General features: G+C 37.1%; 1 protein-coding gene across 4 annotated transcripts in view; it reads right to left on the bottom strand.

Moving 5' to 3' along the window:
* Positions 1-11430: 11430 nt before the first annotated feature.
* Positions 11431-14645, bottom strand: part of LOC124721500 (beta-1,4-glucuronyltransferase 1) — a 324876-nt gene continuing 321661 nt past the window's right edge. For all 4 annotated transcript variants that reach the window (XM_047246514.1, XM_047246512.1, XM_047246513.1 and 1 more), the window contains one exon: positions 11431-14064. The gene's annotated coding sequence lies outside the window, so the exon portion shown is untranslated. The remainder of the gene's footprint in view (positions 14065-14645) is intronic.

The following is a 14645-nucleotide window of genomic DNA, read 5'->3' as shown; positions in this document are numbered from 1 at the left end:
GATTAGGAAATGAGACACTTATAGTGGTAAAGGAGTTTTGCTATTTGGGGAGCAAAATAACTGATGATGGTCGAAGTAGAGAGGATATAAAATGTAGACTGGCAATGGCAAGGAAAGTGTTTCTGAAGAAGAGAAATTTGTTAACATCGAATATAAATATTTAAGTGTCAGGAAGTCATTTATGAAAGTATTTGTATGGAGTGTAGCCATGTATGGAAGTGAAACATGGCAATAAATAGTTTGGACAAGAAGAGATTAGAAGCTTTCAAAATGTGGTGCTACAGAAGAATGCTGAAGATTAGATGGGTAGATCACATAACTAATGAGGGTTATTGAGTAGAATTGGGGAGAAGAGGAGTTTGTGGCACAACTTGACAAGAAGAAGGGACCGGTTGCTGGGACATGTTCTGAGGCATCAGGGGATCACAAATTTAGTGTTGGAGGGCAGTGTGGAGGGTAACAATTGTAGAGGGAGACTAAGAGATGAATACACTAAGCAGATTCAGAAGGATGTAGGTTGCAGTAAGTACTGGGAGATGAAGAAGCTTGCAAAGGATAGAGTAGCATGGAGAGCTGCATCAAATCAGTCTCAGAACTGAAGACCACAAAAACAACAACAACAACAACAACAACAACAACAACAGATACAACTACAAACATATGTATGATCATTTTCTTTCAGGAAATATGAAGAAAATAGATTGTTGTCATTTATAATACAATCCTGAGGTTCATTCACTCAGACCACTAGTGACCAACAATATTCATATTACTAGTGTGCAAGCCATTAGGCTGCAAAAAGAGGGTTTTGTCAATAGACATCCCTGCCATCATCTAGGTACTGAGTTTTGGTAAGTGTTTTATACAAGTGGTCACTCAGATTGGACTTCAGCACTTAAATAACATTTCAGTACTGAGGTCATGTCTTGAAATGTAATATAATTCAGGAATTTAAACTATTATCAACAGGAAACAATTTCTGTAAGTATTGTAAGGCCTTGTCAGCTCTCAGCATTTAAACTAACTTTGCTTATTCCTGTAAAAGTTTCAGTTGCTAGGTTTGGAGGCATGTGCATTGCTTTACTTTGATATTTTGTCCAGTACCAGCTATGAATTTTTTTTTCATATATAACTTTGTGTTTTCTGTCTCACACTTTTACTATCCACCCTAACGTGGAAAGAAACATTTTCCTTGCCCTGTATTGCTATGTTACTTGATGGCAGTAAATAAGAACGTAGGAAATATACTTCCAAATTAAACTAAGTTTTGACATTTTTATCATGAGTTACAGTTTTACTGAGGAGTATATCGTCAATTGCCTGCAAATGGTTTCTGGCTTTCACTTTGTACTTCCCACTTTGGCAAATATTATTTGCTGTTTTAACTTTCAATATTGCTTTAGCTGACAGTGAAATAAGATCATCCTGTACTGTAAGATGACTAGCTACTTGGCATAAATTGCATTTCCATAATAAATTGATACATTTCTTCTTAGAGTTAATATTTATTTACACTCAACAATTTACACTGTGAGGATCACTTAATGAAATGATCCACCTTCAAGAAGCACTATAGTTGAAGTTCATTGTGACATAGACTGAAGAAGTCCTTGCAATGCAGTAAGAGGTACATGGACACAGATGCTTATCCATGGGTCATACAGTTACTGTAGGTTGTAAAGAGTTGGTTTGTAACCTTCAATCTCGTCTTTAGATATCCTGAATGTAATGTATTTAGTTGGTACTGAAAAAATCTGGGATACAGAAAATGAATGGGTATTACATATCAGTGATGAAATATGGGAGGTTAGAATTCATTAAAAATGGGGCAGTGCCTCAATGGAAGAAAGAAGGAAAAAACCATGACCTTGTTGCAGTAATTACCCTAAAATTCCCCTGAAGTTAGTTAAGAAAACCAGAGGAAACCAAATGAAGGCTGACAGAAGGGAGATTTTCATGCTGATCATCTTAATAGGTGTCAATTGTCTTAACCACCACAACAATACATATCTAAGCAGTCTGTGTGATAACACAGAGCCCTGGCTCAGTAACTAGTGCCGCCTGAGGTTTTTGTTGGTGATATTGAACAGGATCATTTACATCACTCGCTGACAACTACAGAGCTATTTGAAGGAGATACAGTGCGTCTGGCAACATACATTATAGTTATGGACTGGAAAGTCAATACTGACAAAATGTTTTTCTAATAGTCCTGTCTAGTGATGCGTTTGCTATTGAATTGTTTGATAACTGAAAATACGTAGACATATAAAGGATGATTCTGTGACTATGTTACAGATTTTCATGGAGGATGTTGAATAGATCAATTTGATGTGAGGAACCCTGGCCTGGAAACTGTTGGGTCAGAAGTTATAGGGGAAACTAATTCCTATACCAGTGACAATGGATCTCTTCTACATAAGTTCTTTGCTTTATGTATTTTGAGAAGAGGTGGTATGGACCAAAAAAAGGAGAAACAAATCAAGTAAACGTGGGCTCTGAAGTTCATACCTTAAGAGTGATGAGTACTTGTTCAGCAGAAGAGATGTGTTTCACAGTAGTAATGATGTACAAGTGCTTATAGCTCTCAGGTATGCTTACTGGATTTTTTCTTATTTTGGTCCATACTACCACCTCCCAAAATATGGAAAGCAGAGAGCTTGCAGTAGAAGAGAACCTCTGTCAGAGGTATCAGAACAATTTTCACCTATAGCATTCAACTCTGTTTTTACTGGATCAGAGCCCTGTACCTCAGACGGATACATTCACTGTTCTCCATAATTCCTGAAAGTTTTTAATACCATCAAAGAATTACTCTCTGTGTGTAATCTATAAATATGAATTAACTTTGTTAGAGGTTTGGGTTCTGCCTGTTTATGTGCAACAAACTTTTTTTGTTACTTCTTCCATTCCAACATGTTTCAGCACATTGTGCCTTCATCGTTAGATTCTTATTTCATTGAACCGACACACACTGATTTATGAGATTGGTTTTTTTAGATGTTTCTATCATGTTAATAAGTTGAATATGATGAGATCAATCTGAGTCAACCAAAATCTTAAAATTACATGATGAACCACAAGGGTTACCTCAACTGTCTTTCCCAGTTGCTCTTCAAGACATCTCCATATGCTAATCATCCTCACCTGTGCAGAATGGATTTCAACACACTCACAAGGAAAATTCTTAACTTTATCTGATCAATGAAGAACTAGAATAACTGAAATATGCATTCACTACAAAATCATTCAAGGTGGAATAAAGTTTAAAGAGCTAATTCACAATTACAAATTTTCTGAGAAACCAACCCAACAAAACTCAGGATGTACACACAAACATAAAAACATTCAGGGTGTGGGTACAAGAGGTACTGAGAGGAAAAGAAGGCAAAAAAGTGCTAAGTAAGTACAGATGTTCCCTTTAGTTGGGCACAATGAATTAAAAAAAGTGGTTTTATAGGATCTTCTTTGCTGGTAAATAGATTATCATTTCATTTTGGTGTTCTTTTCATAACACATATTTTATGGACTACACAATGCACCTTGCCTCCAAAATTCAGGTGCATCTTATACACAAATTTAATATAAAAATGTCCAGTGTTTCATTTAAAATCCCCACCATTCTTAATAATGGCCATATATGCAATGCCGTAGGAAACATATCTGTATGTGGCAACTTTGGATTCAACTGGCAGCAGCAGTGCACCAATGGGACAAATATGAGCTACAGGGATTCACAAGCTTGGTAACACTGTCCCACTCTCACCTCACCACAACAAACCCAGAACAGTGTCTAGAGACTGATGCATAATTGCAGTCTATGGTGCCAATGAAGTTGAAAGTGATTTGTGTTATTGATAACAGTACAATATTTTTGTCGGTAGCTAGTTTTGTAATGAATAAAAATAAAAGGTATTTATATAATGTGGGCTATAAATTGAAAGTAATAGCATACACAGCACAAAAAGGAAGCAGAGCAGCTGAGCAGCATTTCAGTCCTCCGCCAACAGAAAAAAATTATTTATCAACTTATTCACTAATGTTACAGAGTGACCCACCACCTTGGTAACTATAGTGGGTCATTTACTACTACAAACAAGAGACTTTTCAGAATTTTAGTACATTTTTGTTTTTTATATAATCAAATTGTTAATTTAAAAAAATAAAAAACAAAAAGCCACAAGATACATAAAGTACAACTGGGGAAATATTGCTGTAATCTTACAAAGAAAATAATAAATGAAAGGACAGATTAAGATAGCAAAAGAGGTCCTTTTGCCTAGATATTTCAAGTGGGAGGGCTTTGGTAAACACTTTGAGATGTCTCACCTGAATTAGTGTATTCTGTTCTACCATACCTAATACTATATGTATATATGTTGTGATATTAACTCTGTGTGTTTTGTATATAAGGTATGTCAGTAATATTTGTTATTACATCTACATCTACATTTATACTCCGCAAGCCACCCAACGGTCTGTGGTGGAGGGCACTTTACGTGCCACTGTCATAATCTCCCTTTCCTGTTCCAGTCGCGTATGGTTCGCGGGAAGAACAACTGTCTGAAAGCCTCCGTGCGCGCTCTAATCTCTCTAATTTTACATTTGTGATCTCCTCTGGAGGTATAAGTAGGGGGAAGTAATACATTCGATACCTCATCCAGAAACGCACCCTCTTGAAACCTGGCGAGCAAGCTACACCGCGATGCAGAGCGCCCCTCTTGCAGAGTCTGCCACTTGAGTTTATTAAACATCTTCGTAACACTATCACGGTTACCAAATAACCCTGTGACGAAACGCGCCGCTCTTCTTTGGATCTTCTCTATCTCCTCCGTCAGACCGATCTGGTACGGATCCCACACTGATGAGCAATACTCAAGTATAGGTCGAACGAGTGTTTTGTAAGCCACCTCCTTTGTTGATGGACTACATTTTCTAAGGACTCTCCCAATGAATCTCAACCTGGTACCCGCCTTACAAACAATTAATTTTATATGATCATTCCACTTCAAATCGTTCCGCTCGCATACTCCCAGATATTTTACAGAAGTAACTGCTACCAATGTTTGTTCCGCTATCATATAATCATACAATAAAGGATCCTTCTTTCTATGTATTCGCAATACATTACATTTCTCTATGTTAAGGGTCAGTTGCCACTCCCTGCACCAAGTGCCTATCCGCTGCAGATCATCTCTGTATACTACAGTATCATCCGCGAAAAGCCGCATGGAACTTCCGACACTATCTACTAGGTCATTTATATATATTGTGAAAAGCAATGGTCCCATAACACTCCCCTGTGGCATGCCAGGAGTTACTTTAACGTCTGTAGATGTCTCTCCATTGAGAACAACATGCTGTGTTCTGTTTGCTAAAAACTCTTCAATCCAGCCACACAGCTGGTCTGATATTCCGTATGCTCTTACTTTGTTTATCAGGCGACAGTGCAGAACTGTATCGAACGCCTTCCGGAGGTCAAGAAAAATAGCATCTACCTGGGAGCCTGTATCTAATATTTTCTGGGTCTCATGAACAAATAAAGCGAGTTGGGTCTCACACGATCGCTGTTTCCGGAATCCATGTTGATTCCTACAGAGTAGATTCTGGGTTTGCAAAAACGACATGATACTGTAGCAAAAAACATGTTCTAAAATTCTACAACAGATCTATGTCAGAGATATAGGTCTATAGTTTTGTGCATCTGCTCAACGACCCTTCTTGAAGACTGGGACTATCTGTGCTCTTTTCCAATCATTTGGAACCCTCCGTTCCTCTAGAGACTTGCGGTACACGGCTGTTAGAAGGGGGGGCAGGTTCTTTCGCGTACTCTGTGTAGAATCAAATTGGTATCCTGTCAGGTCCAGTGGACTTTCCTCTGTTGAGTGATTCCGGTTGCTTTTCTATTCCTTGGACACTTATTTCGATGTCAGCCATTTTTTCGTTTGTGCGATGATTTAGAGAAGGAACTGCAGTGCGGTCTTTCTCTGTGAAACAGCTTTGAAAAAAGGTGTTTAGTATTTCAGCTTTATGCATGTCATCCTCTGTTTCAATGCCATCATCATCCCAGAGTGTCTGGATATGCTGTTTCGAGCCACTTACTGATTTAACGTAAGACAAGAACTTCCTAGGATTTTCTGTCAAGTCGGTACATAGAATTTTACTTTTGAATTCACTGAATGCTTCACGCATAGCCCTCCTTACGCTAACTTTGACATCGTTTAACTTCTGTTTGTCTGAGAGGTTTTGGCTGCATTTAAAGTTGCAGTGAAGCTCTCTTTGGTTTCGCAGTAGTTTCATAACTTTGTTGTTGTACCACGATGGGTTTTTCCCGTCCCTCACAGTTTTACTCAGCACGTACCTGTCTAAAACACATTTTACGATTGCCTTGAACTTTTTCCATAAACACTCAACATTGTCGGTGTCAGAACAGAAATTTTCGTTTTGATATGTTAGGTAGTCTGAAATCTGCCTTCTATTACTCTTGCTAAACAGATAAACCTTCCTCCCTTTATTTATATTCCTACTAACTTCCATATTCAGGGATGCTGCAATGGCCTTATGATCACTGATTCCCTGTTCTGTACGTACAGAGTCGAAAAGTTCGTGTCTGTTTGTTATCAGTAGGTCCAAGATGTTATCTCCACGAGTCGGTTCTCTGTTTAATTGCTCGAGGTAATTTTCGGATAGTGCACTCAGTATAATGTCACTCGATGCTCTGTCGCTACCACCCGTCCTAAACATGAGTGTCCCAGTCTATATCTGGTAAATTGAAATCTCCACCTAAGACTATAACATGCTGAGAAAATTTATGTGAAATGTATTCCAAATTTTCTCTCAGTTGTTCTGCCACTAATGCTGCTGAGTTGGGAGGTCGGTAAAAGGAGCCAATTATTAACCTAGCTCGGTTGTTGAGTGTAACCTCCACCCATAATAATTCACAGGAACTATCCACTTCTACTTCACTACAGGATAAACTACTACTAACAGCGACGAACACTCCACCACCGGTTGCATGCAATCTATCCTTTACAAACACCGTCTGTACCTTTGTAAAAATTTCGGCAGAATTTATCTCTGGATTTCATCGAATTGTTTCATTGAATTAACCATGCTGTAAGCAGGAGAGGAATCTCAGGAGATGACCCCAAGCCTCGTCTCCCTGAAGGATGCTTCTTACCTATGTCGTTTGCTTGTATTTGTGTATTTACATCTTATTATACTGGATGTGTAAGTGTATGCACAATGCACACAGGTTTTACTGTTTCCATCTTATACATTTCACAAATTACACTCACATGTTTGAAAATAATGATCCGAAGAACTAAATAATTACTTGTTTTACTTGTACAAACATGAAAAGTCATTGTTTTATTTCTATTACTAACTTGTTTCTAAATTCCATGTATGTATTACTTTTAGTATTGTTTCACTTGTGTCATCTGCTGTATGTCATATGTATCTGGTGACACTGAAGTGTTCATGTCATAATCTGTGTCTTTATGTTCATGTGTGTGTCTATATATATATCAGTGTTTGAATCTTTGTTGTCCCTTGCATCACGTTGTGCTGTAGGGTGTGTTTAGGGTTGAGATTTTGTGTATGGACATTGCTGCTTGTAAGTCTTGTGTAGCACTCTTGCTATTTTATCAGAGATGTGATTAAGCATGTACCAGTTATTTGGACCTCTTAAAGCTGGTCCTATGTCCCCCATCTGTCAGATGTTTCCCATTCTTTTTGCCATGCCTCAATCTTCCAAAGATTTAATTGGCATTTTTATGTAATATGCTCCCCTGTTATTTCATATACCTTATGCAGTCTTCCCGTTTTGAACCAGTATACTGCTGCTGTGTGTCTAATGGTTATGTCAATGGGGTATGTTGCAAGTACAATGAATAGGGCTTCCACACACAATGACAAATGTCCCTGATATTCTGAGCAATACCCCTCTTTGTCTATTCCTCACAGTGGTTTTTTTGAGTCATGAATGACAGCCATTGAGCCCAGGCACTTCTGCGAAATGCTTTATAGATTCAAAGAGGATTTTATGATACATTCACAGTGTCTGCAGTGAGCCGAGTTTAACGTGGTGAGTCTGTGCATTAGTCTTATTGCTTTTTCAGTTGTAAGTCTTGTGAGCTTGTTGAATGACAATTGTTCATCAAGGTGTATCCCTAGGTATCTTGTTATTTCCCTCTGTATGCTAGTGTTTTTCAACCTAATGTTGGGGTTTCTCTGCAAGGCTCCTTTGATCAGTAAATATTCTGTCTTGTCTACCTCAATTGTGAGCTTTTTATGGGTGCACCAGTCTTACTTTTATAAGGAATTGTTTAACCTTGCTTTCAAGTTGCATTCTCGAGTTTGCAGTTATTACTAATAGCTAGCTGTAAGCATAGGCTACTATACCATTCACCCTATCATCTTCATTCAAATTGTTTAGGAGCAGTTCTTTGGAAAATATCTCAGAAAATTGGCCCACAGATTGAGCCTTGTGGGAACCTTATGTGTTCCTGCTTGCCATTGTGCCACCTTATCTTTGCAGTTGTCAAGTAAGCTATTGTACAAGACTGCTGGTGTCTGCATCTTTTGTAGCCTTGTGAACAAGGCACACCACCAGAGATTGTTGAAGGTGCCTACTCTATCTGTTGTTATTCCTACTGTGTATTTTGTGTGTTTCCTGTATTATTTCCATCATGCAGTTAACTGCATCGTCTATTGAACTTTTTGGTGTAAAGCTATACTGACATGGTCAAAGGTCGAAGAGTGTCCTGTGTGACTGTAGTCAACTACAGAAGAGTCTCTCCTGCACCTTAGCCAAAGTGTTCGAGAGGCTGATGGGCCTTTAAGTCTAATTACATTGATATGAGGACTAAGTTTTCTTCTGCTGAAAAACAATTGTTTAATTTTATATCAATTTGCATTGTGTGTGTACGCAGCCAAGCAATTTCTAAACTAACGATTTTATCATTTGGAGGTAACTTAGAAATATATGTTTAACTGCACTTGGATCAATTAGTATACAATATAAATACAGCATAAACTTATAGACAGTCAAGTAAAACACACTGGATGATTTCACATTTTCTACATCCTTCACTTTTTGGTTTTTAAGAGAACTGCAAGCAGTAAAGTTCGTCTTAAGGTGGGCATTCCTTCAAATGACTATGCTCCAATGGCAAGTAAGCAGTTGGTCAAAAGTTTCACATGCAGTTGGCTGTTTAATAAAACCCATTGGTAACTAATGATGCCACATATAAAATGTAAGCAAGTAATGCAACAAAATTAGGCCACCACATAACCTTTTTTTCTAAGGCAAAATGACTTATAAATTTGTTTATTTTTTAAACAACATTTTCCCAATTTTCATTTAACAGTAGAGGAGAGTGAATGGGAAGTTCAGTTAAATTGAAGGAAGGAAGGTTTACCACCCATTCAATAGTGTGTTCATTTGAGTGAATATATATATATATAAAAAAACAAAGATGTAGTGACGTACCAAATGAAAGTGCTGGCAGGTCGACAGACACACAAACAAACAAACAAACACAAACATACACACAAAATTCAAGCTTTCGCAACAAACTGTTGCCTTATCAGGAAAGAGGGAAGGAGAGGGAAAGACGAAAGAATGTGGGTTTTAAGGGAGAGGGTAAGGAGTCATTCCAATCCTGGGAGCGGAAAGACTTACCTTAGGGGGGAAAAAAGGACGGGTATACACTCGCGCGCGCGCGCGCGCGCACACACACACACACACACACATATCCATCCACACATATATGTCTGCTTGTGTCTGTATATGTGTGGATGGATATGTGTGTGTGTGTGTGTGTGTGTGTGTGTGTGTGTGTGTGTGTGTGTGTGTGTGTGTGTGTGTGTGTGTGTGTGTGTGTGTGTGTGCGCGCACGTGTATACCCGTCCTTTTTTCCCCCCTCAGGTAAGTCTTTCCGCTCCCGGGATTGGAATGACTCCTTACCCTCTCCCTTAAAACCCACATCCTTTCGTCTTTCCCTCTCCTTCCCTCTTTCCTGATGAGGCAACAGTTTGTTGCGAAAGCTTGAATTTTGTGTGTATGTTTGTGTGTCTGTCGACCTGCCAGCACTTTCATTTGGTAAGTCACTACATCTTTGTTTTTAGATATATTTTTCCTACGTGGAATGTTTCCCTCTCTATATATATATATATATATATATATAATGGAAGGAAACATTCCACGTGGGAAAAATTATATATAAATACAAAGATGAGGTGACTTACCGAACAAAAACGCTGGCAGGTCGATAGACACACAAACAAACACAAACATACACACAAAATTCAAGCTTTCGCAACAAATTGTTGCCTCACACACGTGTGTGCTGGTAAGTGTTTTATCCACACAGAAGTCAAGAAACTTTAAACCGACTCCTCCTCCTCAGTAGTTTGCAAGAGTATATTTCAGTAGCACAATTTCTACAGTTGCAAATGCAAACATGCAACTTTTTAAACATCAAATGTGTCGTAGGCTTTACATTGCCTGTAAATAATTGTGTCTCTAAATACTTTTCTTATAACAGCATTTTGTTCTTCATAAATATGAGTACAGTGACACAGCGCAAGGCAATGATGATAGTCCAGCACCGTCTCTTAATGACCTTACTGTCTTGCGGCGTCATTTTCTTCCACTGTGCACCATTTAGCAGAAAATTCATGTTACATACTCCATATGAGGTTGAATTTTGCTGGTGCAATGTACTTTCAACCATGTTTAGCTCAACTTAACATGGAAATTTAAATGAAGTTAAACTACATAGGCAGACTTGTTCCCCATATTTCTTGGTCATATCTGTGGAAAATTTAACTGCGAACTTACACAGAAGTCACTCTTCTGTCCTTATCTTTGTACGAAGTGTTTAATGCTATTAAAATGTGGACTGTTTCCCATAAATACGATAATTGCTTAAATATCATTGTATAAAGTGTGCGTAAGTACTGGCATTACAGATTAATACTTCCTCCCCTAGCATAATATCATTTGCTGAAAAACTCAGCTTTGTATGTTTAAACATTTTAAGTACAGTATTGGAATGTTGTCTTCACATGGAGCACCTGTACACCTGTAGACTCCAAACTGGTGACTTTTCAATATCACTGCAGGTGCTAGTGAAATCTAACATGGAGTATTAAAACTTAATTTGACGAAGAAAAGTATTTGTGGCTGTGAGGATTTCTCTAGCTAACAATAGAAGAATGTGTGTTTTTTCATCTATCACCATCAAGGGGGGACAAGAACATGAAAGAACGACTGTTTTTCTTTGTTGAAGTTCCAATCTTTCAGCTTACCATATAGTTGTATTACTCCTTGAAGATACAATTTGTATTTTGTTGTGTTGCATTTTAGTTCTTGGTTGCACAGTAAGGAAGAGAATGACAGTGAAATTAAAACCAAAGCTGTAATTTGAAATATGTTTCTTATTACACAAAGAGACATACACTCTCACAGTACTTTCTCTCACACATTTAAAAACATCATATTTCACGAAAACTTAGGATCGCAACTACAATAAAACTGACAGTTCCACACTGACATGGTATCGAAAATATTCATTTTGCAAGTACATAGTGCAATCTTTTTTCCTTTGTAAACGTTCATTGGTACTACATTAAATTTGACACAAAATAGACAGCACTAACTTTGATACATATACAGGATTAGTTAAATATAGGAAGGAATGCTACCAAGTACAAAGCATTAATTTTAGCTAACAAGGGCCCATTCCAACCTGTCTGTCCTCTGAAAAATGGATCGCACAACCTCTTTTGACTCACAAACATAGTTTTTTTACTATGATAATTACTATCCCATCACCCACTTACCACCACCATGCCCCATCTCTTTCAGTATCAGTTTCAAAACACTCATCCAATAATTGCTCAATTCTGAAGAGACTGATCAGTAGGGAGATTAGTCCTTTCAAGACAGCCATAAGAGTGCTTTGATAGTAATACAAAGAGGTGATATACTCTTTCAGCATAGATAGTTCCACTGTATTTTACAATAAACACTTTACATTCATCTCTGGCTCGCCCAACAAATACAGACTATATACAACATCTAAAATTATTTCTTTATTCAGTTAACAAAATTTTCAACACTTTTCCATCTTTAATTCACTTATCAAGCTTTATCTTTCATGTTCAAATAGTTGTTACTATTTAACAAAGCTTATATGCTACATAATACTTATATTTGAGTTAGGAACAAGTCTAACTGCATTTTTTGTGATATTTCAATGAGACTTAACATAACACGAAAGACAGTAATGTGAACACAACTGGCTTCAATATTTGGATGCTTTGAATTGCCTGTAATGAAGTTTCGGACAAATTTTCTGAGACATTAATACTTTGACACCTATTTCTGCTCTAAAGTAGTAACACAACGTAAAAACAGAAATTCTGTACAGCACACCAATAAAAATATATGCTTGAGATTGTTTTTCCAACAACCAATTTTGCTTTATTACTCTGTAGAAAAGTTAGGATCGGAAAAGATATTAAGGCACAATTTACTCTTGTCAGTTTACAAATTGGTGTAATGTACTGCGCATTAGTTTTTCCACTACTATGAAGAAAATAGGAGTTTACATCTATGTATATCACATTTTGTATGACTATAATGGGTCGCCATTTAAAGCTCAAGAAGTGGTCATTTGTATCTGAAGGAAGAAATAAAGGAAAACAATCTCAGTAACAGGAACTTAGAAAGTTAGAAACATTGACGTAAAACACAGCACAAACTCAATCATGGCACATACTACAAAAAAGTGACTTCACATCACAAATTATACTAAATTTGTTTACACTACCAGTGCCATTTTAAAGACACTACTCAGAAATAACTTAAGTATATGGCAACATAATGAACACACACATAGTGTTTTAATAACTGAGATACAGTAAAAAATAGTTTCTTCCTTGTCCCATGTATTGGTGACAATTAGGAGTCTCTACACTCATCTCTGAAAAATTGTGCAATTTATCCTTCACACACTACCCATTATAGAATACTGCATGATAATGTCAGAGCATACAAACTTATCCTTTTTTAATTTCTACACTGAAAATATAGCCTGCAGCCCTAGCTATCTCAGTACTTTGAACAAGAACTGTTAATAAGGTACCTCTCAACTGTTTCATAAAATACAACATTTCACAAAGTCATAAATATCCAGATACATACACTGTTTACTGTAAGAAGTAATCTTTCAAATTTAACTGTGCGCCAAAAATTGTGCCAATTCCTTCATATAATTTCACATGTTCAGCTTCTTAATTTTTCACCACTCCATTACATTTAATCCAGTTTTGCCCCACAGTCACAATGCACACATTTTATACAGTTACACTTCAGTCGTAGGCAACTCTGTACGAAGTCCCAATTTCATTTTGTGGAAACTACACCCTGTAGGAATACCGTAAAAACAAAACCGTGCATTTATGGAAATATTCACTATATACATATATTCTCCACCTGACGGGTGTAATACATATGTAAATCACAGTAGCATAATGTCCACGATTTACGAGCATAATTTGAGCTACAGTGAAGTACATATACATATATAATTTTCCACTTAAAGCTGTACCTCCATCTAAACTATGAGTGAATAATTTACACTGCACCAATTTCCTCAGTTCCTTATATTTACTCTAACACATCCCAGCACACGAACTATAGAACTAGCACTCACATAGAAAGCACACCAAAACTATTATTCAGAAGTAGTCTTTCACTATACAACATTCACAGTCTATCACCTAGCAAATCACAGAGAGCATAGCCCTAAACAACAACAACAACAATAATGATAATAATAATAATAATAGCAATAATAATGATTATGATGATGATAATAAGAATAGCTATGACAATAATAATATTAAATAACCAACAGTAGCAGCCACAAAATTAAACATTGTGCTGCAAACTAATTTGAACATCTGAACTGCTCCATATTGAAAGATATGCCTCTATTTTGCAACTAACATCAAATCCATTGGTTAAGTACACCAGAAAGACATTACCTGCAACAAAAAAATTATTTCATTTACATTATAAAGTGCATTAAAACTTTATGAAGGTGGCAAATGATGTTTGATCACTGCTGTGTCCCCCACTGTAATGGACATGCCCTCAAAATATTTGTGGATTTGTTTGTTGGCATGAACTGTGTATTTCAAAACCACCACAATTACTGCAAAGAAATATTAGCTATTTTATGTTGAAATGAAAGTGGCGTTTGTGTTTTTTGAATATGAATTTTGACATGCTTCATGGTCATACTCACTTTCTCTCCAATCCAAGTTGCTACATGGAAGGAAGTATCTACTTCTCACATTACTTCACACACAGATCATAATTATATTGCACAATTATCAGTTCTAGAGTGTATTCATTTGATGAAACAAAGTAATTTTTCACAATAGCGTTGTTTTTGTTTTTTAATATGCCTGGCAAAGTCAACATATCTGGGGGCAAGGGAACTCAGCCCTCTAGGCAGGATCTGGTCAGGGTGTGTGGGATGAACTTCGCACACACTTTTCTTTTCTTCAAAACATTGAGGAAAATATCTAACATGTGCTTTAGAGAAGCTGCCGCATTGCAG

The sequence above is a fragment of the Schistocerca piceifrons genome, chromosome X (genome assembly GCF_021461385.2).
Source record: "Schistocerca piceifrons isolate TAMUIC-IGC-003096 chromosome X, iqSchPice1.1, whole genome shotgun sequence".
Lineage (NCBI taxonomy): Eukaryota > Metazoa > Arthropoda > Insecta > Orthoptera > Acrididae > Schistocerca > Schistocerca piceifrons.
The sequence above is the reverse complement of the archived record's forward strand: the minus strand, read 5'-3'. Positions and strand labels throughout refer to the sequence as shown.